At 40.8% G+C, this 27560-nt stretch overlaps 8 non-coding genes across 8 annotated transcripts; all 8 read left to right on the top strand.

Annotated features, from left to right (window-relative positions):
• The first annotated feature begins 941 nt into the window (after positions 1-941).
• Positions 942-1006, top strand: LOC132647624 (small nucleolar RNA SNORD109A). Its single transcript, XR_009585971.1, has one exon. It is a non-coding gene; the product is annotated as a small nucleolar RNA SNORD109A (small nucleolar RNA).
• Positions 1007-4562: 3556 nt separating this feature from the next.
• Positions 4563-4627, top strand: LOC132647705 (small nucleolar RNA SNORD109A). The gene has a single exon (XR_009586050.1). It is a non-coding gene; the product is annotated as a small nucleolar RNA SNORD109A (small nucleolar RNA).
• Positions 4628-8164: 3537 nt separating this feature from the next.
• Positions 8165-8229, top strand: LOC132647623 (small nucleolar RNA SNORD109A). Its single transcript, XR_009585970.1, has one exon. It is a non-coding gene; the product is annotated as a small nucleolar RNA SNORD109A (small nucleolar RNA).
• Positions 8230-11765: 3536 nt separating this feature from the next.
• LOC132647622 (small nucleolar RNA SNORD109A) lies at positions 11766-11830 on the top strand. Its single transcript, XR_009585969.1, has one exon. It is a non-coding gene; the product is annotated as a small nucleolar RNA SNORD109A (small nucleolar RNA).
• Positions 11831-15378: 3548 nt separating this feature from the next.
• Positions 15379-15443, top strand: LOC132647704 (small nucleolar RNA SNORD109A). Its single transcript, XR_009586049.1, has one exon. It is a non-coding gene; the product is annotated as a small nucleolar RNA SNORD109A (small nucleolar RNA).
• Positions 15444-18981: 3538 nt separating this feature from the next.
• On the top strand, positions 18982-19046 carry LOC132647703 (small nucleolar RNA SNORD109A). The gene has a single exon (XR_009586048.1). It is a non-coding gene; the product is annotated as a small nucleolar RNA SNORD109A (small nucleolar RNA).
• Positions 19047-22610: 3564 nt separating this feature from the next.
• On the top strand, positions 22611-22675 carry LOC132647621 (small nucleolar RNA SNORD109A). The gene has a single exon (XR_009585968.1). It is a non-coding gene; the product is annotated as a small nucleolar RNA SNORD109A (small nucleolar RNA).
• A 3539-nt stretch (positions 22676-26214) lies between these two features.
• LOC132647619 (small nucleolar RNA SNORD109A) lies at positions 26215-26279 on the top strand. The gene has a single exon (XR_009585966.1). It is a non-coding gene; the product is annotated as a small nucleolar RNA SNORD109A (small nucleolar RNA).
• Positions 26280-27560: the final 1281 nt, after the last annotated feature.

Genomic DNA, 27560 nt, shown 5'->3' with positions numbered 1-27560 from the left:
ATGCAATCTTGCCCTCTAAAATTCAGGTGAATTGCCATAAAGTTTTCGAAAACTCAAACAGAGCTGACAATGAACCATATTTATTCTTTTTATAAATGATTATGGATTATGTTGAGCCAGAAATCTTGTTGTCCATTGTCAGAACAAAACAAAACAAAACTAAGAATATTTTTGGTATTAAATGCAATGCCTTCCTTCATCTTGGAAACTGGGTGGTGTTGAGTTCATTTGAAGAAACATGACATGAGAGGTGATACGAAGAGAAGGTTCAGGAATCAGGAACACAGAACCCGACTCCTGTCCCTGTCAATGTCCTGTGGGATACCTGGAAATGTATATGGACCAAAATGTAGCTTGGCTTGTGTGTTCCAATTTGTTGTCCAAGGAAATATGGAACGAGCTGGTGGTCATGTGACATACATCACAAAATCCTCCAGAGCATTGACAATTGCAGGACAACTGGAAGGCTCAATACTGGCCACTGTAAGATGGAGAGGAACATACATGGAAGAAAGGAACAGGAGGAGGAATCCTAAAGTAGGGTTAAGAGGAAGAGCATAGAATCAAAACCGCAAATTAGGATGTTGAAAAAATATTATCTAGATAGGAACAAAGTCATTTTGCTTACTTGAATGTTTTCTCTATTCTTACCAAAATCTCTGTTGTAAAGATTAAGTACATAAGTTCAGGGAACATTCACAGCTACCCGATTTGGGGCCAGTGACACCGACCAAATGCAATGTTTTGACCTCTATTTTTCTCATATGGTGTCAGAGGGGAAAGGCTCTTCAATCCTGTCACTGTGTTTCCCCACCACCTTTGACAGAATGAGCTACATGCCTCCTGCACAGTTTTGAACTTTCTTGTCAAGGCCCAGGAGTCTAGCTCTCTGGGGTTTCACTTGGTAGGTGAAAACTCATGTGTTGAGCGAAGGCCTTTCTGGATCTATGATGACAACAGGTATCTGAGGACGTTGACTGACTTGAGCAGATGTAATCTGAGGTCCAGATATGAGGTCCTTGTGAGACCCATGAGGATTTCAGAGCCTGCCTGGCACTCTTCCCTCTTCAGAGAGGATGAGAACTGTGCAGTTTGGCATCAGATTCTGAGATTTTTCGAAAAAGGCCTCATAGCAGTACCCATACTTGGTTTGATATATTCTTCATTGCTTTCTATTTTCAAAGAGATTGAAATGATTCCAAGTGATAGGGAGACAGCCTTTACTATAGGAGTAGGCACATATATCAGGTAGAGATGACTGAAGGTGCAAATGATATACTCAAAAAATATCTAAGAACTGATGAATTCGAACGTGGTGCTCATTCCTAGTCTCGGTCGATGTACCCTTGCACATATGTAGTAAAGTGTCAGGAGCGGATTTTATGGCTCATGCCAGGAGAACCAAGAATATTGGAGGACAATGACTGCCCTCGCCCTTTACCCAATGTTGTGTAAAGGCTGACGTAAAACAAATAATTCCAGGATCATTCAATTTATATAGAGGGAAAATTGAAATGGTCTTTCCTGTTGGAGGCTGGGTAAATTCTAGATAATAATGGCTAGGTGATAAGCCAGGGCACCTGTTTGAGACATTCCCTAGTTTTATTGGTGTTCTTCAATTATGCCATAGCTGCCAAAATCTTCCAGAGCATGTTGTGTTTACCTATCTCTCTCTCTCGCATGGAAACCATCTCAGTTGATCCATCATGGAAATGACAATTGGGCTTTGCTTTCTGTTATTTCTTGCTGTTGTTTCTGTTTTCCACCTGCGTACATTCTTCCTCTTATTGCAGCTCTCACACAGATGCACATCATCTCTTCTAACAAAATTTGCGTGTTACCCAAGATCTATGAAAACAACTATTCCTTTAATAAACAAGGAAAGATATTTCTAAAGAACATGTTGCTAGCTGGTAGACCCACAGTCCTGATAATGGAGCAGACACGCTAACTCTCCAATGAAACAAGAACGAACCACACACTGAATCTTCTTAATATCCTCATGATGAACATAACTAATTCAGAACTGACACACACACACACACACACACACACACACACACACACACACACACATATATATATATATATATATATATATATATATATATCTTACTACTAACAGACATTTAGGAAGCAGGAGGATAGGACTCTTGGTAACTCTTGCTGGATACACAATTTCTACAACCATGGTTGAAACTTGAATATACAATCAAGGACATCATGTAATCTAAGATGTGTAGTACAACATACTCTATTAAAAAGCAACCCATGAGTATTTGACAACAGGCTAGTCAGTTAGTGCGTACAAAACATCTTCTTTTCATGAGATTTAACCTGAAGCATGGTAGATGATTCCAACGCTCTTCCAAGTGGAAGACTTGAGTTCCATGAATCGAGACATGGTAACATACATGTAGACAAAAAGGCACCTTTGGATTCCCCTCTCTTCCAAGATGAGGTTGCATGGCATGGAAGAAATCTAAAGTCAATTATGGAATACTCTGTTGGATAAACAAGGAAAGAATTCCATGCACAGAGCATAAATTTCAATGACACCCTGAAATCTCAAAGATACCATAGGGCTTACTGACTTTCACCTCTTTGCTACTTGTTCGTTTTTACTTTGAGAAACGAGGAGGAGTTAAGAATGACCATACTGCAATGCTATAGGCAGTGCCTCTTCTTTGCTTTGTTGAACTTCCTTGCTGCCCACTGAGAGGCGTCCACACTGTGTCTGCTGGCACTGGCAAAGATGCTCTCACAGACAGCTTTTGAGGAAGCCATCAGAAGAAGAAAATTTTTGCCACAGTGGCTAAAATCTGAGGGGATTGGAAGGGAGGAAATGAATTCAATAGTTCTTTCTGGGAAATACTGAACAGCTGGCAGACTTGAAGGTCGGGACACTTTAGAAAGTCAAGGTTGCCTAGACGCATTTCCTTTTCTGATAACCTTCATACTTATTATGTTGCAGGCTAAAACTTGGAGAGGTGCTTCCCTTCTGGCAGGACAGGTAAGCAGTGACGCTGCTTCCCATGGTGTCTTTTGTTTGTAGGCAGGCTGCAGTCTCGGCTGACTAAATATTTACCTACTGTGTACCTCTAGAGATGAGAATCATTTGACGTCCCTCTGATGGCTAAACAACCTAGGCTTCATCTTGCCTCTTGCTGGTGGAACACTTGTTATGGCCCTGGCATTGTAGGGGACTTAGCTAGGTAGTCCCAACCCAAGCAAGTGACAAGGATACTACCTAATACCATTAGTATGTTGATGTGCGTTTGGAAAACCATTAGTTGGGTGAAGTTATTGGACTATGTGACTTTCTTTTGTAGCTGCCCTTGAAGCTTCCAATTCTAAATAATATATCCAGAAGTACTAAGAAAAGCCTTCTCCCAGCTCCTTCCCTTATGGACATTCAAGCTCAAAGAATTAAACTCTTCTTTCTGCCCTGACAGGTGTGGAACCCAAAGGAAGATGATAGGGTGTTAGGAGTCTAGACCCCTAGAGCACAGAACAATAACCCTCACAAATTTCATCTATCCTTGATCCTCTGGCGTGGATACTAAGAGAGCAACCCATGCGTTTTCACGTCCTTGTAAGTAGCATGGAAACTTGCAATCTTGCCCTCTAAAATTCAGGTGAATTGCCATAAATTTTTCGCAGCCCCAAACAGAGCTGACAATGAACCATAATTATTCTTTTTATAAATGATTATGGATTATGTTGAGCCAGAAATCTAGTTGTCCATTGTCGGAAAAATCAAAACAAAACAAAACAAAACGAAGAATATTTTTGGTATTAAATGCAATGCCTTCCTTCATCTTGGAAACTGGGTGGATTTGAGTTCATTTGAAGAAACATGACATGAGAGGTGATAAGAAGAGAAGGTTCAGGAATCAGGAACACAGAACCCAACTCCTGTCCCTGTCAATGTCCTGTGGGATACCTGGAAATGTATATGGACCAAAATGTAGCTTGGCTTGTGTGTTCCAATTTGTTGTCCAAGGAAATATGGAACGAGCTGGTGGTCATGTGACATACATCACAAAATCCTCCAGAGCATTGACAATTGCAGGACAACTGGAAGGCTCAATACTGGCCACTGTAAGATGGAGAGGAACATACATGGAAGAAAGGAACAGGAGGAGGAATCCTAAAGTAGGGTTAAGAGGAAGAGCATAGAATCAAAACCGCAAATTAGGATGTTGACAAAATCTTATCTAGATAGGAACAAAGTCATTTTGCTTACTTGAATGTTTTCTCTATTCTTACCAAAATCTCTGTTGTAAAGATTAAGTACATAATTTCAGGGAACATTCACAGCTACCCGACTTGGGGCCAGTGACACCGACCAAATGCAATGTTTTGACCTCTATTTTTCTCATATGGTGTCAGAGGGGAAAGGCTCTTCAATCCTGTCACTGTGTTTCCCCACCACCTTTGACAGAATGAGCTACATGCCTCCTGCACAGTTTTGAACTTCCTTGTCAAGGCCCAGGAGTCTAGCTCTCTGGGGTTTTACTTGGTAGGTGAAAACTCATGTGTTGAGCGAAGGCCTTTCTGGATCTATGATGACAACAGGTATCTGAGGACGTTGACTGACTTGAGCAGATGTGATCTGAGGTCCAGATATGAGGACCTCGTGAGACCCATGAGGATTTCAGAGCCTGCCTAGCACTCTTCCCTCTTCAGAGAGGATGAGAACTGTGCAGTTTGGCATCAGATTCTGAGATTTTTCGAAAAAGGCCTCATAATAGTACCCATACTTGGTTTGATACTTTCTTCATTGCTTTCTATTTTCAAAGAGATAGAAATGATTCCAATTGATAGGGAGACAGCCTTTACTATAGGAGTATGCACATATATCAGGTAGAGATGACTGTAGGTGCAAATGATATACTCAAAAAATATCTAAGAATTGATGAATTCGAACGTGGTGCTCATTCCTAGTCTCGGTCGATGTACCCTTGCACATATGTGGTAAAGTGTCAGGAGCGGCTTTTATGGCTCATGCCAGTAGTCCCAAGAATATTGGAGGACAATGATAGCCCTCGCCCTTTACCCAAAGTTGTGTAAAGGCTGACGTATAACAAATAATTCCAGGATCATTCAATTTAGATAGAGGGAAAATTGAAATGGTCTTTCCTGTTGGAGGCTGGGTAAATTCTAGATAATAATGGCTAGGTGATAAGCCAGGGCACCTGTTTGAGACATTCCCTAGTTTTATTGGTGTTCTTCAATTATGTCTTAGCTGCCAAAATCTTCCAGAGCATGTTGTGTTTACCTATCTCTCTCTCTCGCATGGAAACCATCTCAGTTGATCCATCATGGAAATGACAATTGGGCTTTGCTTTCTGTTATTTCTTGTTGTTGTTTCTGTTTTCCACCTGCGTACATTATTCCTCTTATTGCAGCTCTCACACAGATGCACATCATCTCTTCTAACAAAATTTGCGTGTTACCCAAGATCTATGAAAACAACTATTCCTTTAAAAAACAAGGAAAGATATTTCTAAAGAACATGTTGCTAGCTGGTAGACCCACAGTCCTGAAAATGGAGCAGACACGCTAACTCTCCAATGAAACAAGAACGAACCACACACTGAATCTTCTTAATATCCTCATGATGAACATAATTAATTCAGAACTGACACACACACACACACCCAGATATATCTATATATATATATATATATATATATATATATATATATATATATATCTTACTACTAACAGACTTTTAGGAAGCAGGAGGATAGGACTCTTGGTAACTCTTGCTGGATACACAATTTCTACAACCATGGTTGAAACTTGAATATCCAATCAAGGACATCTTGTAATCTCAGATATGTAGTACAACATACTCTATTAAAAAGCAACCCATGAGTATTTGCCCACAGGCTAGTCAGTTAGTGCGTATAAAACATCTTCTTTTCATCAGATTTAACCTAAAGCATGGTAGATGATTCCAACGCTCTTCCAAGTGGAAGACTTGAGTTCCATGTATCGAGACATGGTAACATACATGTAGACAAAAAGGCACCTTTGGATTCCCCTTTCTTCCAAGATCAGGTTGCATGGCATGGAAGAAATCTAAAGTCAATTATGGAATACTCTGTTGGATAAACAAGGAAAGAATTCCATGCACAGAAGATAAATTTCAATGACACCCTGAAATCTCAAAGATACCATAGGGCTTACTGACTTTCACCTCTGTGCAACTTGTTCGTTTTGACTTTGAGAAACGAGGAGGAGTTAAGAATGACCATACTGCAATGCTATAGGCATTGCCTCTTCTTTGCTTTGTTGAACTTCCTTGCTGCCCACTGAGAGGCGTCCACACTGTGTCTGCTGGCACTGGCAAAGATGCTCTCACAGACAGCTTTTGAGGAAGCCATCAGAAGAAGAGAAATTTTTGCCACAGTGGCTAAATTCTGAGGGGATTGGAAGGGAGGAAATGAATTCAATAGTTGGTTCTGGGAAATATTGAACGGCTGGCAGACTTGAAGGTCGGGACACTTTAGAAAGTCAAGGTTGCCTAGACGCATTTCCTTTTCTGATAACCTTCATACTTATTATGTTGCAGGCTAAAACTTGGAGAGGTGCTTCCCTTCTGGCAGGACAGGTAAGCAGTGACGCTGCTTCCCATGGTGTCTTTTGTTTGTAGGCAGGCTGCAGTCTCGGCTGACTAAATATTTACCTACTGTGTACCTCTACAGATGAGAATCATTTGACGTCCCTCTGATGGCTAAACAACCTAGGCTTCATCTTGCCTCTTGCTTTTGGAACACTTGTTATGGCCCTGGCATTGTAGGGGACTTAGCTAGGTAGTCCCAACCCAAGCAAGTGACAAGGATACTACCTAATACCATTAGTATGTTGATGTGCATTTGGAAAACCAACAGTTGGGTGAAGTTATTGGACTATGTGACTTTCTTTTGTAGCTACCCTTGAAGCTTCCAATTCTAAATAATATATCCAGAAGTACTAAGAAAAGCCTTCTCCCAGCTCCTTCCCTTATGGACATTCAAGCTCAAAGAATTAAACTCTTCTTTCTGCCCTGACAGGTGTGGAACCCAAAGGAAGATGATAGGGTGTTAGGAGTCTAGACCCCTAGAGCACAGAACAATAACCCTCACAAATTTCATCTATCCTTGATCCTCTGGCGTGGATACTAAGAGAGCAACCCATGCGTTTTCACGTCCTTGTAAGTAGCATGGAAACTTGCAATCTTGCCCTCTAAAATTCAGGTGAATTGCCATAAAGTTTTCGCAGCCCCAAACAGAGCTGACAATGAACCATAATTATTCTTTTTATAAATGATTATGGATTATGTTGAGCCAGAAATCTAGTTGTCCATTGTCGGAAAAATCAAAACAAAACGAAGAATATTTTTGGTATTAAATGCAATGCCTTCCTTCATCTTGGAAACTGGGTGGATTTGAGTTCATTTGAAGAAACATGACATGAGAGGTGATAAGAAGAGAAGGTTCAGGAATCAGGAACACAGAACCCGACTCCTGTCCCTGTCAATGTCCTGTGGGATACCTGGAAATGTATATGGACCAAAATGTAGCTTGGCTTGTGTGTTCCAATTTGTTGTCCAAGGAAATATGGAACGAGCTGGTGGTCATGTGACATACATCACAAAATCCTCCAGAGCATTGACAATTGCAGGACAACTGGAAGGCTCAATACTGGCCACTGTAAGATGGAGAGGAACATACATGGAAGAAAGGAACAGGAGGAGGAATCCTAAAGTAGGGTTAAGAGGAAGAGCATAGAATCAAAACCGCAAATTAGGATGTTGAAAAAATCTTATCTAGATAGGAACAAAGTCATTTTGCTTACTTGAATGTTTTCTCTATTCTTACCAAAATCTCTGTTGTAAAGATTAAGTACATAAGTTCAGGGAACATTCACAGCTACCCGATTTGGGGCCAGTGACACCGACCAAATGCAATGTTTTGACCTCTATTTTTCTCATATGGTGTCAGAGGGGAAAGGCTCTTCAATCCTGTCACTGTGTTTCCCCACCACCTTTGACAGAATGAGCTACATGCCTCCTGCACAGTTTTGAACTTTCTTGTCAAGGCCCAGGTGTCTAGCTCTCTGGGGTTTCACTTGGTAGGTGAAAACTCATGTGTTGAGCGAAGGCCTTTCTGGATCTATGATGACAACAGGTATCTGAGGACGTTGACTGACTTGAGCAGATGTAATCTGAGGTCCAGATATGAGGTCCTTGTGAGACCCATGAGGATTTCAGAGCCTGCCTGGCACTCTTCCCTCTTCAGAGAGGATGAGAACTGTGCAGTTTGGCATCAGATTCTGAGATTTTTCGAAAAAGGCCTCATAGCAGTACCCATACTTGGTTTGATACATTCTTCATTGCTTTCTATTTTCAAAGAGATTGAAATGATTCCAAGTGATAGGGAGACAGCCTTTACTATAGGAGTAGGCACATATATCAGGTAGAGATGACTGAAGGTGCAAATGATATACTCAAAAAATATCTAAGAACTGATGAATTCGAACGTGGTGCTCATTCCTAGTCTCGGTCGATGTACCCTTGCACATATGTGGTAAAGTGTCAGGAGCGGATTTTATGGCTCATGCCAGGAGAACCAAGAATATTGGAGGACAATGACTGCCCTCGCCCTTTACCCAATGTTGTGTAAAGGCTGACGTAAAACAAATAATTCCAGGATCATTCAATTTATATAGAGGGAAAATTGAAATGGTCTTTCCTGTTGGAGGCTGGGTAAATTCTAGATAATAATGGCTAGGTGATAAGCCAGGGCACCTGTTTGAGACATTCCCTAGTTTTATTGGTGTTCTTCAATTATGCCATAGCTGCCAAAATCTTCCAGAGCATGTTGTGTTTACCTATCTCTCTCTCTCGCATGGAAACCATCTCAGTTGATCCATCATGGAAATGACAATTGGGCTTTGCTTTCTGTTATTTCTTGCTGTTGTTTCTGTTTTCCACCTGCGTACATTCTTCCTCTTATTGCAGCTCTCACACAGATGCACATCATCTCTTCTAACAAAATTTGCGTGTTACCCAAGATCTATGAAAACAACTATTCCTTTAATAAACAAGGAAAGATATTTCTAAAGAACATGTTGCTAGCTGGTAGACCCACAGTCCTGATAATGGAGCAGACACGCTAACTCTCCAATGAAACAAGAACGAACCACACACTGAATCTTCTTAATATCCTCATGATGAACATAACTAATTCAGAACTGACACACACACACACACACACACACACACACACACACACACACACATATATATATATCTATATCTTACTACTAACAGACATTTAGGAAGCAGGAGGATAGGACTCTTGGTAACTCTTGCTGGATACACAATTTCTACAACCATGGTTGAAACTTGAATATCCAATCAAGGACATCATGTAATCTAAGATGTGTAGTACAACATACTCTATTAAAAAGCAACCCATGAGTATTTGACAACAGGCTAGTCAGTTAGTGCGTACAAAACATCTTCTTTTCATGAGATTTAACCTGAAGCATGGTAGATGATTCCAACGCTCTTCCAAGTGGAAGACTTGAGTTCCATGAATCGAGACATGGTAACATACATGTAGACAAAAAGGCACCTTTGGATTCCCCTCTCTTCCAAGATGAGGTTGCATGGCATGGAAGAAATCTAAAGTCAATTATGGAATACTCTGTTGGATAAACAAGGAAAGAATTCCATGCACAGAGCATAAATTTCAATGACACCCTGAAATCTCAAAGATACCATAGGGCTTACTGACTTTCACCTCTTTGCTACTTGTTCGTTTTTACTTTGAGAAACGAGGAGGAGTTAAGAATGACCATACTGCAATGCTATAGGCAGTGCCTCTTCTTTGCTTTGTTGAACTTCCTTGCTGCCCACTGAGAGGCGTCCACACTGTGTCTGCTGGCACTGGCAAAGATGCTCTCACAGACAGCTTTTGAGGAAGCCATCAGAAGAAGAAAATTTTTGCCACAGTGGCTAAAATCTGAGGGGATTGGAAGGGAGGAAATGAATTCAATAGTTCTTTCTGGGAAATACTGAACAGCTGGCAGACTTGAAGGTCGGGACACTTTAGAAAGTCAAGGTTGCCTAGACGCATTTCCTTTTCTGATAACCTTCATACTTATTATGTTGCAGGCTAAAACTTGGAGAGGTGCTTCCCTTCTGGCAGGACAGGTAAGCAGTGACGCTGCTTCCCATGGTGTCTTTTGTTTGTAGGCAGGCTGCAGTCTCGGCTGACTAAATATTTACCTACTGTGTACCTCTAGAGATGAGAATCATTTGACGTCCCTCTGATGGCTAAACAACCTAGGCTTCATCTTGCCTCTTGCTGGTGGAACACTTGTTATGGCCCTGGCATTGTAGGGGACTTAGCTAGGTAGTCCCAACCCAAGCAAGTGACAAGGATACTACCTAATACCATTAGTATGTTGATGTGCGTTTGGAAAACCATTAGTTGGGTGAAGTTATTGGACTATGTGACTTTCTTTTGTAGCTACCCTTGAAGCTTCCAATTCTAAATAATATATCCAGAAGTACTAAGAAAAGCCTTCTCCCAGCTCCTTCCCTTATGGACATTCAAGCTCAAAGAATTAAACTCTTCTTTCTGCCCTGACAGGTGTGGAACCCAAAGGAAGATGATAGGGTGTTAGGAGTCTAGACCCCTAGAGCACAGAACAATAACCCTCACAAATTTCATCTATCCTTGATCCTCTGGCGTGGATACTAAGAGAGCAACCCATGCGTTTTCACGTCCTTGTAAGTAGCATGGAAACTTGCAATCTTGCCCTCTAAAATTCAGGTGAATTGCCATAAATTTTTCGCAGCCCCAAACAGAGCTGACAATGAACCATAATTATTCTTTTTATAAATGATTATGGATTATGTTGAGCCAGAAATCTAGTTGTCCATTGTCGGAAAAATCAAAACAAAACAAAACAAAACGAAGAATATTTTTGGTATTAAATGCAATGCCTTCCTTCATCTTGGAAACTGGGTGGATTTGAGTTCATTTGAAGAAACATGACATGAGAGGTGATAAGAAGAGAAGGTTCAGGAATCAGGAACACAGAACCCGACTCCTGTCCCTGTCAATGTCCTGTGGGATACCTGGAAATGTATATGGACCAAAATGTAGCTTGGCTTGTGTGTTCCAATTTGTTGTCCAAGGAAATATGGAACGAGCTGGTGGTCATGTGACATACATCACAAAATCCTCCAGAGCATTGACAATTGCAGGACAACTGGAAGGCTCAATACTGGCCACTGTAAGATGGAGAGGAACATACATGGAAGAAAGGAACAGGAGGAGGAATCCTAAAGTAGGGTTAAGAGGAAGAGCATAGAATCAAAACCGCAAATTAGGATGTTGAAAAAATCTTATCTAGATAGGAACAAAGTCATTTTGCTTACTTGAATGTTTTCTCTATTCTTACCAAAATCTCTGTTGTAAAGATTAAGTACATAAGTTCAGGGAACATTCACAGCTACCCGATTTGGGGCCAGTGACACCGACCAAATGCAATGTTTTGACCTCTATTTTTCTCATATGGTGTCAGAGGGGAAAGGCTCTTCAATCCTGTCACTGTGTTTCCCCACCACCTTTGACAGAATGAGCTACATGCCTCCTGCACAGTTTTGAACTTTCTTGTCAAGGCCCAGGAGTCTAGCTCTCTGGGGTTTCACTTGGTAGGTGAAAACTCATGTGTTGAGCGAAGGCCTTTCTGGATCTATGATGACAACAGGTATCTGAGGACGTTGACTGACTTGAGCAGATGTAATCTGAGGTCCAGATATGAGGTCCTTGTGAGACCCATGAGGATTTCAGAGCCTGCCTGGCACTCTTCCCTCTTCAGAGAGGATGAGAACTGTGCAGTTTGGCATCAGATTCTGAGATTTTTCGAAAAAGGCCTCATAGCAGTACCCATACTTGGTTTGATACATTCTTCATTGCTTTCTATTTTCAAAGAGATTGAAATGATTCCAAGTGATAGGTAGACAGCCTTTACTATAGGAGTAGGCACATATATCAGGTAGAGATGACTGAAGGTGCAAATGATATACTCAAAAAATATCTAAGAACTGATGAATTCGAACGTGGTGCTCATTCCTAGTCTCGGTCGATGTACCCTTGCACATATGTGGTAAAGTGTCAGGAGCGGATTTTATGGCTCATGCCAGGAGAACCAAGAATATTGGAGGACAATGACTGCCCTCGCCCTTTACCCAATGTTGTGTAAAGGCTGACGTAAAACAAATAATTCCAGGATCATTCAATTTATATAGAGGGAAAATTGAAATGGTCTTTCCTGTTGGAGGCTGGGTAAATTCTAGATAATAATGGCTAGGTGATAAGCCAGGGCACCTGTTTGAGACATTCCCTAGTTTTATTGGTGTTCTTCAATTATGCCATAGCTGCCAAAATCTTCCAGAGCATGTTGTGTTTACCTATCTCTCTCTCTCGCATGGAAACCATCTCAGTTGATCCATCATGGAAATGACAATTGGGCTTTGCTTTCTGTTATTTCTTGCTGTTGTTTCTGTTTTCCACCTGCGTACATTCTTCCTCTTATTGCAGCTCTCACAGAGATGCACATCATCTCTTCTAAAAAAATTTGCGTGTTACCCAAGATCTATGAAAACAACTATTCCTTTAATAAACAAGGAAAGATATTTCTAAAGAACATGTTGCTAGCTGGTAGACCCACAGTCCTGATAATGGAGCAGACACGCTAACTCTCCAATGAAACAAGAACGAACCACACACTGAATCTTCTTAATATCCTCATGATGAACATAACTAATTCAGAACTGACACACACACACACACACACACACACACACACACACACATATATATATATATATATATATATATATATCTATATCTTACTACTAACAGACATTTAGGAAGCAGGAGGATAGGACTCTTGGTAACTCTTGCTGGATACACAATTTCTACAACCATGGTTGAAACTTGAATATCCAATCAAGGACATCATGTAATCTAAGATGTGTAGTACAACATACTCTATTAAAAAGCAACCCATGAGTATTTGACAACAGGCTAGTCAGTTAGTGCGTACAAAACATCTTCTTTTCATGAGATTTAACCTGAAGCATGGTAGATGATTCCAACGCTCTTCCAAGTGGAAGACTTGAGTTCCATGAATCGAGACATGGTAACATACATGTAGACAAAAAGGCACCTTTGGATTCCCCTCTCTTCCAAGATGAGGTTGCATGGCATGGAAGAAATCTAAAGTCAATTATGGAATACTCTGTTGGATAAACAAGGAAAGAATTCCATGCACAGAGCATAAATTTCAATGACACCCTGAAATCTCAAAGATACCATAGGGCTTACTGACTTTCACCTCTTTGCTACTTGTTCGTTTTTACTTTGAGAAACGAGGAGGAGTTAAGAATGACCATACTGCAATGCTATAGGCAGTGCCTCCTCTTTGCTTTGTTGAACTTCCTTGCTGCCCACTGAGAGGCGTCCACACTGTGTCTGCTGGCACTGGCAAAGATGCTCTCACAGACAGCTTTTGAGGAAGCCATCAGAAGAAGAAAATTTTTGCCACAGTGGCTAAAATCTGAGGGGATTGGAAGGGAGGAAATGAATTCAATAGTTCTTTCTGGGAAATACTGAACAGCTGGCAGACTTGAAGGTCGGGACACTTTAGAAAGTCAAGGTTGCCTAGACGCATTTCCTTTTCTGATAACCTTCATACTTATTATGTTGCAGGCTAAAACTTGGAGAGGTGCTTCCCTTCTGGCAGGACAGGTAAGCAGTGACGCTGCTTCCCATGGTGTCTTTTGTTTGTAGGCAGGCTGCAGTCTCGGCTGACTAAATATTTACCTACTGTGTACCTCTAGAGATGAGAATCATTTGACGTCCCTCTGATGGCTAAACAACCTAGGCTTCATCTTGCCTCTTGCTGGTGGAACACTTGTTATGGCCCTGGCATTGTAGGGGACTTAGCTAGGTAGTCCCAACCCAAGCAAGTGACAAGGATACTACCTAATACCATTAGTATGTTGATGTGCGTTTGGAAAACCATTAGTTGGGTGAAGTTATTGGACTATGTGACTTTCTTTTGTAGCTACCCTTGAAGCTTCCAATTCTAAATAATATATCCAGAAGTACTAAGAAAAGCCTTCTCCCAGCTCCTTCCCTTATGGACATTCAAGCTCAAAGAATTAAACTCTTCTTTCTGCCCTGACAGGTGTGGAACCCAAAGGAAGATGATAGGGTGTTAGGAGTCTAGACCCCTAGAGCACAGAACAATAACCCTCACAAATTTCATCTATCCTTGATCCTCTGGCGTGGATACTAAGAGAGCAACCCATGCGTTTTCACGTCCTTGTAAGTAGCATGGAAACTTGCAATCTTGCCCTCTAAAATTCAGGTGAATTGCCATAAATTTTTCGCAGCCCCAAACAGAGCTGACAATGAACCATAATTATTCTTTTTATAAATGATTATGGATTATGTTGAGCCAGAAATCTAGTTGTCCATTGTCGGAAAAATCAAAACAAAACAAAACAAAACGAAGAATATTTTTGGTATTAAATGCAATGCCTTCCTTCATCTTGGAAACTGGGTGGATTTGAGTTCATTTGAAGAAACATGACATGAGAGGTGATAAGAAGAGAAGGTTCAGGAATCAGGAACACAGAACCCAACTCCTGTCCCTGTCAATGTCCTGTGGGATACCTGGAAATGTATATGGACCAAAATGTAGCTTGGCTTGTGTGTTCCAATTTGTTGTCCAAGGAAATATGGAACGAGCTGGTGGTCATGTGACATACATCACAAAATCCTCCAGAGCATTGACAATTGCAGGACAACTGGAAGGCTCAATACTGGGCACTGTAAGATGGAGAGGAACATACATGGAAGAAAGGAACAGGAGGAGGAATCCTAAAGTAGGGTTAAGAGGAAGAGCATAGAATCAAAACCGCAAATTAGGATGTTGACAAAATCTTATCTAGATAGGAACAAAGTCATTTTGCTTACTTGAATGTTTTCTCTATTCTTACCAAAATCTCTGTTGTAAAGATTAAGTACATAATTTCAGGGAACATTCACAGCTACCCGACTTGGGGCCAGTGACACCGACCAAATGCAATGTTTTGACCTCTATTTTTCTCATATGGTGTCAGAGGGGAAAGGCTCTTCAATCCTGTCACTGTGTTTCCCCACCACCTTTGACAGAATGAGCTACATGCCTCCTGCACAGTTTTGAACTTCCTTGTCAAGGCCCAGGAGTCTAGCTCTCTGGGGTTTTACTTGGTAGGTGAAAACTCATGTGTTGAGCGAAGGCCTTTCTGGATCTATGATGACAACAGGTATCTGAGGACGTTGACTGACTTGAGCAGATGTGATCTGAGGTCCAGATATGAGGACCTCGTGAGACCCATGAGGATTTCAGAGCCTGCCTGGCACTCTTCCCTCTTCAGAGAGGATGAGAACTGTGCAGTTTGGCATCAGATTCTGAGATTTTTCGAAAAAGGCCTCATAACAGTACCCATACTTGGTTTGATACTTTCTTCATTGCTTTCTATTTTCAAAGAGATAGAAATGATTCCAATTGATAGGGAGACAGCCTTTACTATAGGAGTATGCACATATATCAGGTAGAGATGACTGTAGGTGCAAATGATATACTCAAAAAATATCTAAGAACTGATGAATTCGAACGTGGTGCTCATTCCTAGTCTCGGTCGATGTACCCTTGCACATATGTGGTAAAGTGTCAGGAGCGGCTTTTATGGCTCATGCCAGTAGTCCCAAGAATATTGGAGGACAATGACTGCCCTCGCCCTTTACCCAAAGTTGTGTAAAGGCTGACGTATAACAAATAATTCCAGGATCATTCAATTTAGATAGAGGGAAAATTGAAATGGTCTTTCCTGTTGGAGGCTGGGTAAATTCTAGATAATAATGGCTAGGTGATAAGCCAGGGCACCTGTTTGAGACATTCCCTAGTTTTATTGGTGTTCTTCAATTATGTCTTAGCTGCCAAAATCTTCCAGAGCATGTTGTGTTTACCTATCTCTCTCTCTCTCGCATGGAAACCATCTCAGTTGATCCATCATGGAAATGACAATTGGGCTTTGCTTTCTGTTATTTCTTGTTGTTGTTTCTGTTTTCCACCTGCGTACATTCTTCCTCTTATTGCAGCTCTCACACAGATGCACATCATCTCTTCTAACAAAATTTGCGTGTTACCCAAGATCTATGAAAACAACTATTCCTTTAAAAAACAAGGAAAGATATTTCTAAAGAACATGTTGCTAGCTGGTAGACCCACAGTCCTGAAAATGGAGCAGACACGCTAACTCTCCAATGAAACAAGAACGAACCACACACTGAATCTTCTTAATATCCTCATGATGAACATAATTAATTCAGAACTGACACACACACACACAGATATATATATATATATATATATATATATATATATATATATATATATCTTACTACTAACAGACTTTTAGGAAGCAGGAGGATAGGACTCTTGGTAACTCTTGCTGGATACACAATTTCTACAACCATGGTTGAAACTTGAATATCCAATCAAGGACATCTTGTAATCTCAGATATGTAGTACAACATACTCTATTAAAAAGCAACCCATGAGTATTTGCCCACAGGCTAGTCAGTTAGTGCGTATAAAACATCTTGTTTTCATCAGATTTAACCTGAAGCATGGTAGATGATTCCAACGCTTTTCCAAGTGGAAGACTTGAGTTCCAAGAATCGAGACATGGTAACATACATGTAGACAAAAAGGCACCTTTGGATTCCCCTCTCTTCCAAGATGAGGTTGCATGGCATGGAAGAAATCTAAAGTCAATTATGGAATACTCTGTTGGATAAACAAGGAAAGAATTCCATGCACAGAGCATAAATTTCAATGACACCCTGAAATCTCAAAGATACCATAGGACTTACTGACTTTCACCTCTTTGCTACTTGTTCGTTTTTACTTTGAGAAACGAGGAGGAGTTAAGAATGACCATACTGCAATGCTATAGGCAGTGCCTCTTCTTTGCTTTGTTGAACTTCCTTGCTGCCCACTGAGAGGCGTCCACACTGTGTCTGCTGGCACTGGCAAAGATGCTCTCACAGACAGCTTTTGAGGAAGCCATCAGAAGAAGAAAATTTTTGCCACAGTGGCTAAAATCTGAGGGGATTGGAAGGGAGGAAATGAATTCAATAGTTCTTTCTGGGAAATACTGAACAGCTGGCAGACTTGAAGGTCGGGACACTTTAGAAAGTCAAGGTTGCCTAGACGCATTTCCTTTTCTGATAACCTTCATACTTATTATGTTGCAGGCTAAAACTTGGAGAGGTGCTTCCCTTCTGGCAGGACAGGTAAGCAGTGACGCTGCTTCCCATGGTGTCTTTTGTTTGTAGGCAGGCTGCAGTCTCGGCTGACTAAATATTTACCTACTGTGTACCTCTAGAGATGAGAATCATTTGACGTCCCTCTGATGGCTAAACAACCTAGGCTTCATCTTGCCTCTTGCTGGTGGAACACTTGTTATGGCCCTGGCATTGTAGGGGACTTAGCTAGGTAGTCCCAACCCAAGCAAGTGACAAGGATACTACCTAATACCATTAGTATGTTGATGTGCGTTTGGAAAACCATTAGTTGGGTGAAGTTATTGGACTATGTGACTTTCTTTTGTAGCTACCCTTGAAGCTTCCAATTCTAAATAATATATCCAGAAGTACTAAGAAAAGCCTTCTCCCAGCTCCTTCCCTTATGGACATTCAAGCTCAAAGAATTAAACTCTTCTTTCTGCCCTGACAGGTGTGGAACCCCAAGGAAGATGATAGGGTGTTAGGAGTCTAGACCCCTAGAGCACAGAACAATAACCCTCACAAATTTCATCTATCCTTGATCCTCTGGCGTGGATACTAAGAGAGCAACCCATGCGTTTTCACGTCCTTGTAAGTAGCATGGAAACTTGCAATCTTGCCCTCTAAAATTCAGGTGAATTGCCATAAATTTTTCGCAGCCCCAAACAGAGCTGACAATGAACCATAATTATTCTTTTTATAAATGATTATGGATTATGTTGAGCCAGAAATCTAGTTGTCCATTGTCGGAAAAATCAAAACAAAACAAAACAAAACGAAGAATATTTTTGGTATTAAATGCAATGCCTTCCTTCATCTTGGAAACTGGGTGGATTTGAGTTCATTTGAAGAAACATGACATGAGAGGTGATAAGAAGAGAAGGTTCAGGAATCAGGAACACAGAACCCAACTCCTGTCCCTGTCAATGTCCTGTGGGATACCTGGAAATGTATATGGACCAAAATGTAGCTTGGCTTGTGTGTTCCAATTTGTTGTCCAAGGAAATATGGAACGAGCTGGTGGTCATGTGACATACATCACAAAATCCTCCAGAGCATTGACAATTGCAGGACAACTGGAAGGCTCAATACTGGGCACTGTAAGATGGAGAGGAACATACATGGAAGAAAGGAACAGGAGGAGGTATCCTAAAGTAGGGTTAAGAGGAAGAGCATAGAATCAAAACCGCAAATTAGGATGTTGACAAAATCTTATCTAGATAGGAACAAAGTCATTTTGCTTACTTGAATGTTTTCTCTATTCTTACCAAAATCTCTGTTGTAAAGATTAAGTACATAATTTCAGGGAACATTCACAGCTACCCGACTTGGGGCCAGTGACACCGACCAAATGCAATGTTTTGACCTCTATTTTTCTCATATGGTGTCAGAGGGGAAAGGCTCTTCAATCCTGTCACTGTGTTTCCCCACCACCTTTGACAGAATGAGCTACATGCCTCCTGCACAGTTTTGAACTTCCTTGTCAAGGCCCAGGAGTCTAGCTCTCTGGGGTTTTACTTGGTAGGTGAAAACTCATGTGTTGAGCGAAGGCCTTTCTGGATCTATGATGACAACAGGTATCTGAGGACGTTGACTGACTTGAGCAGATGTGATCTGAGGTCCAGATATGAGGACCTCGTGAGACCCATGAGGATTTCAGAGCCTGCCTGGCACTCTTCCCTCTTCAGAGAGGATGAGAACTGTGCAGTTTGGCATCAGATTCTGAGATTTTTCGAAAAAGGCCTCATAACAGTACCCATACTTGGTTTGATACTTTCTTCATTGCTTTCTATTTTCAAAGAGATAGAAATGATTCCAATTGATAGGGAGACAGCCTTTACTATAGGAGTATGCACATATATCAGGTAGAGATGACTGTAGGTGCAAATGATATACTCAAAAAATATCTAAGAACTGATGAATTCGAACGTGGTGCTCATTCCTAGTCTCGGTCGATGTACCCTTGCACATATGTGGTAAAGTGTCAGGAGCGGCTTTTATGGCTCATGCCAGTAGTCCCAAGAATATTGGAGGACAATGACTGCCCTCGCCCTTTACCCAAAGTTGTGTAAAGGCTGACGTATAACAAATAATTCCAGGATCATTCAATTTAGATAGAGGGAAAATTGAAATGGTCTTTCCTGTTGGAGGCTGGGTAAATTCTAGATAATAATGGCTAGGTGATAAGCCAGGGCACCTGTTTGAGACATTCCCTAGTTTTATTGGTGTTCTTCAATTATGTCTTAGCTGCCAAAATCTTCCAGAGCATGTTGTGTTTACCTATCTCTCTCTCTCTCGCATGGAAACCATCTCAGTTGATCCATCATGGAAATGACAATTGGGCTTTGCTTTCTGTTATTTCTTGTTGTTGTTTCTGTTTTCCACCTGCGTACATTCTTCCTCTTATTGCAGCTCTCACACAGATGCACATCATCTCTTCTAACAAAATTTGCGTGTTACCCAAGATCTATGAAAACAACTATTCCTTTAAAAAAAGAGGAAAGATATTTCTAAAGAACATGTTGCTAGCTGGTAGACCCACAGTCCTGATAATGGAGCAGACACGCTAACTCTCCAATGAAACAAGAACGAACCACACACTGAATCTTCTTAATATCCTCATGATGAACATAATTAATTCAGAACTGACACACACACATACACACACACACACACACACACACACAAATATATATATATATATATATATATATATATATATATATATATATATATCTTACTACTAACAGACATTTAGGAAGCAGGAGGATAGGACACTTGGTAACTCTTGCTGGATACACAATTTCTACAACCATGGTTGAAACTTGAATATCCAATCAAGGACATCATGTAATCTCAGATGTGTAGTACAACATACTCTATTAAAAAGCAACCCATGAGTATTTGACAACAGGCTAGTCAGTTAGTGCGTACAAAACATCTTCTTTTCATGAGATTTAACCTGAAGCATGGTAGATGATTCCAACGCTCTTCCAAGTGGAAGACTTGAGTTCCATGAATCGAGACATGGTAACATACATGTAGACAAAAAGGCACCTTTGGATTCCCCTCTCTTCCAAGATGAGGTTGCATGGCATGGAAGAAATCTATAGTCAATTATGGAATACTCTGTTGGATAAACAAGGAAAGAATTCCATGCACAGAGCATAAATTTCAATGACACCCTGAAATCTCAAAGATACCATAGGGCTTGCTGACTTTCACCTCTTTGCTACTTGTTCGTTTTTACTTTGAGAAACGAGGAGGAGTTAAGAATGACCATACTGCAATGCTATAGGCAGTGCCTCTTGTTTGCTTTGTTGAACTTCCTTGCTGCCCACTGAGAGGCGTCCACACTGTGTCTGCTGGCACTGGCAAAGATGCTCTCACAGACAGCTTTTGAGGAAGCCATCAGAAGAAGAAAATTTTTGCCACAGTGGCTAAAATCTGAGGGGATTGGAAGGGAGGAAATGAATTCAATAGTTGGTTCTGGGAAATACTGAACGGCTGGTAGACTTGAAGGGCGGGACACTTTAGAAAGTCAAGGTTGCCTAGACGCATTTCCTTTTCTGATAACCTTCATACTTATTATGTTGCAGGCTAAAACTTGGAGATGTGCTTCCCTTCTGGCAGGACAGGTAAGCAGTGACGCTGCTTCCCATGGTGTCTTTTGTTTGTAGGCAGGCTGCAGTCTCGGCTGACTAAATATTTACCTACTGTGTACCTCTAGAGATGAGAATCATTTGACGTCCCTCTTATGGCTAAACAACCTAGGCTTCATCTTGCCTCTTGCTGGTGGAACACTTGTTATGGCCCTGGCATTGTAGGGGACTTAGCTAGGTAGTCCCAACCCAAGCAAGTGACAAGGATACTACCTAATACCATTAGTATGTTGATGTGCATTTGGAAAACCATTAGTTGGGTGAAGTTATTGGACTATGTGACTTTCTTTTGTAGCTACCCTTGAAGCTTCCAATTCTAAATAATATATCCAGAAGTACTAAGAAAAGCCTTCTCCCAGCTCCTTCCCTTATGGACATTCAAGCTCAAAGAATTAAACTCTTCTTTCTGCCCTGACAGGTGTGGAACCCAAAGGAAGATGATAGGGTGTTAGGAGTCTAGACCCCTAGAGCACAGAACAATAACCCTCACAAATTTCATCTATCCTTGATCCTCTGGCGTGGATACTAAGAGAGCAACCCATGCGTTTTCACGTCCTTGTAAGTAGCATGGAAACTTGCAATCTTGCCCTCTAAAATTCAGGTGAATTGCCATAAAGTTTTCGCAGCCCCAAACAGAGCTGACAATGAACCATAATTATTCTTTTTATAAATGATTATGGATTATGTTGAGCCAGAAATCTAGTTGTCCATTGTCGGAAAAATCAAAACAAAACAAAACAAAACGAAGAATATTTTTGGTATTAAATGCAATGCCTTCCTTCATCTTGGAAACTGGGTGGATTTGAGTTCATTTGAAGAAACATGACATGAGAGGTGATAAGAAGAGAAGGTTCAGGAACCAGGAACACAGAACCCAACTCCTGTCCCTGTCAATGTCCTGTGGGATACCTGGAAATGTATATGGACCAAAATGTAGCTTGGCTTGTGTGTTCCAATTTGTTGTCCAAGGAAATATGGAACGAGCTGGTGGTCATGTGACATACATCACAAAATCCTCCAGAGCATTGACAATTGCAGGACAACTGGAAGGCTCAATACTGGCCACTGTAAGATGGAGAGGAACATACATGGAAGAAAGGAACAGGAGGAGGAATCCTAAAGTAGGGTTAAGAGGAAGAGCATAGAATCAAAACCGCAAATTAGGATGTTTACAAAATATTATGTAGATAGGAACAAAGTCATTTTGCTTACTTGAATGTTTTCTCTATTCTTACCAAAATCTCTGTTGTAAAGATTAAGTACATAATTTCAGGGAACATTCACAGCTACCCGACTTGGGGCCAGTGACACCGACCAAATGCAATGTTTTGACCTCTATTTTTCTCATATGGTGTCAGAGGGGAAAGGCTCTTCATTCCTGTCACTGTGTTTCCCCACCACCTTTGACAGAATGAGCTACATGCCTCCTGCACAGTTTTGAACTTCCTTGTCAAGGCCCAGGAGTCTAGCTCTCTGGGGTTTCACTTGGTAGGTGAAAACTCATGTGTTGAGCGAAGGCCTTTCTGGATCTATGATGACAACAGGTATCTGAGGACGTTGACTGACTTGAGCAGATGTAATCTGAGGTCCAGATATGAGGACCTCGTGAGACCCATGAGGATTTCAGAGCCTGCCTGGCACTCTTCCTCTTCAAAGAGGATGAGAACTGTGCAGTTTGGCATCAGATTCTGAGATTTTTCGAAAAAGGCCTCATAACAGTACCCATACTTGGTTTGATACTTTCTTCATTGCTTTCTATTTTCAAAGAGATTGAAATGATTCCAAGTGATAGGGAGACAGCCTTTACTATAGGAGTAGGCACATATATCAGGTAGAGATGACTGTAGGTGCAAATGATATACTCAAAAAATATCTAAGAACTGATGAATTCGAACGTGGTGCTCATTCCTAGTCTCGGTCGATGTACCCTTGCACATATGTGGTAAAGTGTCAGGAGCGGATTTTATGGCTCATGCCAGTAGTCCCAAGAATATTGGAGGACAATGACTGCCCTCGCCCTTTACCCAAAGTTGTGTAAAGGCTGACGTATAACAAATAATTCCAGGATCATTCAATTTAGATAGAGGGAAAATTGAAATGGTCTTTCCTGTTGGAGGCTGGGTAAATTCTAGATAATAATGGCTAGGTGATAAGCCAGGGCACCTGTTTGAGACATTCCCTAGTTTTATTGGTGTTCTTCAATTATGTCTTAGCTGCCAAAATCTTCCAGAGCATGTTGTGTTTACCTATCTCTCTCTCTCGCATGGAAACCATCTCAGTTGATCCATCATGGAAATGACAATTGGGCTTTGCTTTCTGTTATTTCTTGTTGTTGTTTCTGTTTTCCACCTGCGTACATTCTTCCTCTTAGTGCAGTTCTCACACAGATGCACATCATCTCTTCTAACAAAATTTGCGTGTTACCCAAGATCTATGAAAACAACTATTCCTTTAAAAAACAAGGAAAGATATTTCTAAAGAACATGTTGCTAGCTGGTAGACCCACAGTCCTGATAATGGAGCAGACACGCTAACTCTCCAATGAAACAAGAACGAACCACACACTGAATCTTCTTAATATCCTCATGATGAACATAATTAATTCAGAACTTACACACACATACACACACAGATATATATATATATATATATATATATATATATATATATATATATATCTTACTACTAACAGACATTTAGGAAGCAGGAGGATAGGACTCTTGGTAACTCTTGCTGGATACACAATTTCTACAACCATGGTTGAAACTTGAATATCCAATCAAGGACATCATGTAATCTCAGATGTGTAGTACAACATACTCTATTAAAAAGCAACCCATGAGTATTTGACAACAGGCTAGTCAGTTAGTGCGTACAAAACATCTTCTTTTCATCAGATTTAACCTGAAGCATGGTAGATGATTCCAACGCTTTTCCAAGTGGAAGACTTGAGTTCCAAGAATCGAGACATGGTAACATACATGTAGACAAAAAGGCACCTTTGGATTCCCCTCTCTTCCAAGATGAGGTTGCATGGCATGGAAGAAATCTAAAGTTAATTATGGAATACTCTGTTGGATAAACAAGGAAAGAATTCCATGCACAGAGTATAAATTTCAATGACACCCTGAAATCTCAAAGATACCATAGGGCTTATTGACTTTCACCTCTGTGCTACTTGTTCGTTTTTACTTTGAGAAACGAGGAGGAGTTAAGAATGACCATACTGCAATGCTATAGGCAGTGCCTCTTCTTTGCTTTGTTGAACTTCCTTGCTGCCCACTGAGAGGCGTCCACACTGTGTCTGCTGGCACTGGCAAAGATGCTCTCACAGACAGCTTTTGAGGAAGCCATCAGAAGAAGAAAATTTTTGCCACAGTGGCTAAAATCTGAGGGGATTGGAAGGGAGGAAATGAATTCAATAGTTGGTTCTGGGAAATACTGAACGGCTGGCAGACTTGAAGGTCGGGACACTTTAGAAAGTCAAGGTTGCCTAGACGCATTTCCTTTTCTGATAACCTTCATACTTATTATGTTGCAGGCTAAAACTTGGATTGGTGCTTCCGTTCTGGCAGGACAGGTAAGCAGTGACGCTGATTCCCATGGTGTCTTTTGTTTGTAGGCAGGCTGCAGTCTCGGCTGACTAAATATTTACCTACTGTGTACCTCTAGAAATGAGAATCATTTGACGTCCCTCTTATGGCTAAACAACCTAGGCTTCATCTTGCCTCTTGCTGGTGGAACACTTGTTATGGCCCTGGCATTGTAGGGGACTTAGCTAGGTAGTCCCAACCCAAGCATGTGACAAGGATACTACCTAATACCATTAGTATGTTGATGTGCATTTGGAAAACCATTAGTTGGGTGAAGTTATTGGACTATGTGACTTTCTTTTGTAGCTACCCTTGAAGCTTCCAATTCTAAATAATATATCCAGAAGTACTAAGAAAAGCCTTCTCCCAGCTCCTTCCCTTATGGACATTCAAGCTCAAAGAATTAAACTCTTCTTTCTGCCCTGACAGGTGTGGAACCCAAAGGAAGTTGATAGGGTGTTAGGAGTCTAGACCCCTAGAGCACAGAACAATAATCCTCACAAATTTCATCTATCCTTGATCCTCTGGCGTGGATACTAAGAGAGCAACCCATGCGTTTTCACGTCCTTGTAAGTAGCATGGAAACTTGCAATCTTGCCTTCTAAAATTCAAGTGAATTGCCATAAAGTTTTCGCAGCCCCAAACAGAGTTGACAATGAACCATAATTATTCTTTTTATAAATGATTATGGATTATGTTGAGCCAGAAATCTAGTTTTCCATTGTCGGAAAAATCAAAACAAAACAAAACAAAACGAAGAATATTTTTGGTATTAAATGCAATGCCTTCCTTCATCTTGGAAACTGGGTGGATTTGAGTTCATTTGAAGAAACATGACATGAGAGGTGATAAGAAGAGAAGGTTCAGGAATCAGGAACACAGAACCCAACTCCTGTCCCTGTCAATGTCCTGTGGGATACCTGGAAATGTATATGGACCAAAATGTAGCTTGGCTTGTGTGTTCCAATTTGTTGTCCAAGGAAATATGGAACGAGCTGGTGGTCATGTGACATACATCACAAAATCCTCCAGAGCATTGACAATTGCAGGACAACTGGAAGGCTCAATACTGGGCACTGTAAGATGGAGAGGAACATACATGGAAGAAAGGAACAGGAGGAGGAATCCTAAAGTAGGGTTAAGAGGAAGAGCATAGAATCAAAACCGCAAATTAGGATGTTGACAAAATCTTATCTAGATAGGAACAAAGCCATTTTGCTTACTTGAATGTTTTCTCTATTCTTACCAAAATCTCTGTTGTAAAGATTAAGTACATAATTTCAGGGAACATTCACAGCTACCCGACTTGGGGCCAGTGACACCGACCAAATGCAATGTTTTGACCTCTATTTTTCTCATAAGGTGTCAGAGGGGAAAGGCTCTTCAATCCTGTCACTGTGTTTCCCCACCACCTTTGACAGAATGAGCTACATGCCTCCTGCACAGTTTTGAACTTTCTTGTCAAGGCCCAGGAGTCTAGCTCTCTGGGGTTTCACTTGGTAGGTGAAAACTCATGTGTTGAGCGAAGGCCTTTCTGGATCTATGATGACAACAGGTATCTGAGGACGTTGACTGACTTGAGCAGATGTAATCTGAGGTCCAGATATGAGGACCTCGTGAGACCCATGAGGATTTCAGAGCCTGCCTGGCACTCTTCCCTCTTCAGAGAGGATGAGAACTGTGCAGTTTGGCATCAGATTCTGAGATTTTTCGAAAAAGGCCTCATAACAGTACCCATACTTGGTTTGATACTTTCTTCATTGCTTTCTATTTTCAAAGAGATTGAAATGATTCCAAGTGATAGGGAGACAGCCTTTACTATAGGAGTAGGCACATATATCAGGTAGAGATGACTGTAGGTGCAAATGATATACTCAAAAAATATCTAAGAACTGATGAATTCGAACGTGGTGCTCATTCCTAGTCTCGGTCGATGTACCCTTGCACATATGTGGTAAAGTGTCAGGAGCGGATTTTATGGCTCATGCCAGTAGTCCCAAGAATATTGGAGGACAATGACTGCCCTCGCCCTTTACCCAAAGTTGTGTAAAGGCTGACGTATAACAAATAATTCCAGGATCATTCAATTTAGATAGAGGGAAAATTGAAATGGTTTTTCCTGTTGGAGGCTGGGTAAATTCTAGATAATAATGGCTAGGTGATAAGCCAGGGCACCTGTTTGAGACATTCAATAGTTTTATTGTTGTTCTTCAATTCTGTCTTAGCTGCCAAAATCTTCCAGAGCATGTTGTGTTTACCTATCTCTCTCTCTCGCATGGAAACCATCTCAGTTGATCCATCATGGAAATGACAATTGGGCTTTGCTTTCTGTTATTTCTTGTTGTTGTTTCTGTTTTCCACCTGTGTACATTCTTCCTCTTATTGCAGCTCTCACACAGATGCACATCATCTCTTCTAACAAAATTTGCATGTTACCCAAGATCTATGAAAACAACTATTCCTTTAAAAAACAAGGAAAGATATTTCTAAAGAACATGTTGCTAGCTGGTAGACCCACAGTCCTGATAATGGAGCAGACACGCTAACTCTCCAATGAAACAAGAACAAACTACACACTGAATCTTCTTAATATCCTCATGATGAACATAATTAATTCAGAACTGACACACACACACACACAGATATATATATATATATATATATATATATATATATATATATATATATATATATCTTACTACTAACAGACTTTTAGGAAGCAGGAGGATAGGACTCTTGGTAACTCTTGCTGGATACACAATTTCTACAACCATGGTTGAAACTTGAATATCCAATCAAAGAAATCATGTAATCTCAGATGTGTAGTACAACATATTCTATTAAAAAGCAACCCATGAGTATTTGACCACAGGCTAGTCAGT

The sequence above is a fragment of the Meriones unguiculatus genome, chromosome 14 (assembly GCF_030254825.1).
Source record: "Meriones unguiculatus strain TT.TT164.6M chromosome 14, Bangor_MerUng_6.1, whole genome shotgun sequence".
Classification (NCBI taxonomy): Eukaryota; Metazoa; Chordata; class Mammalia; order Rodentia; family Muridae; genus Meriones; species Meriones unguiculatus.
The sequence above is the reverse complement of the archived record's forward strand: the minus strand, read 5'-3'. Positions and strand labels throughout refer to the sequence as shown.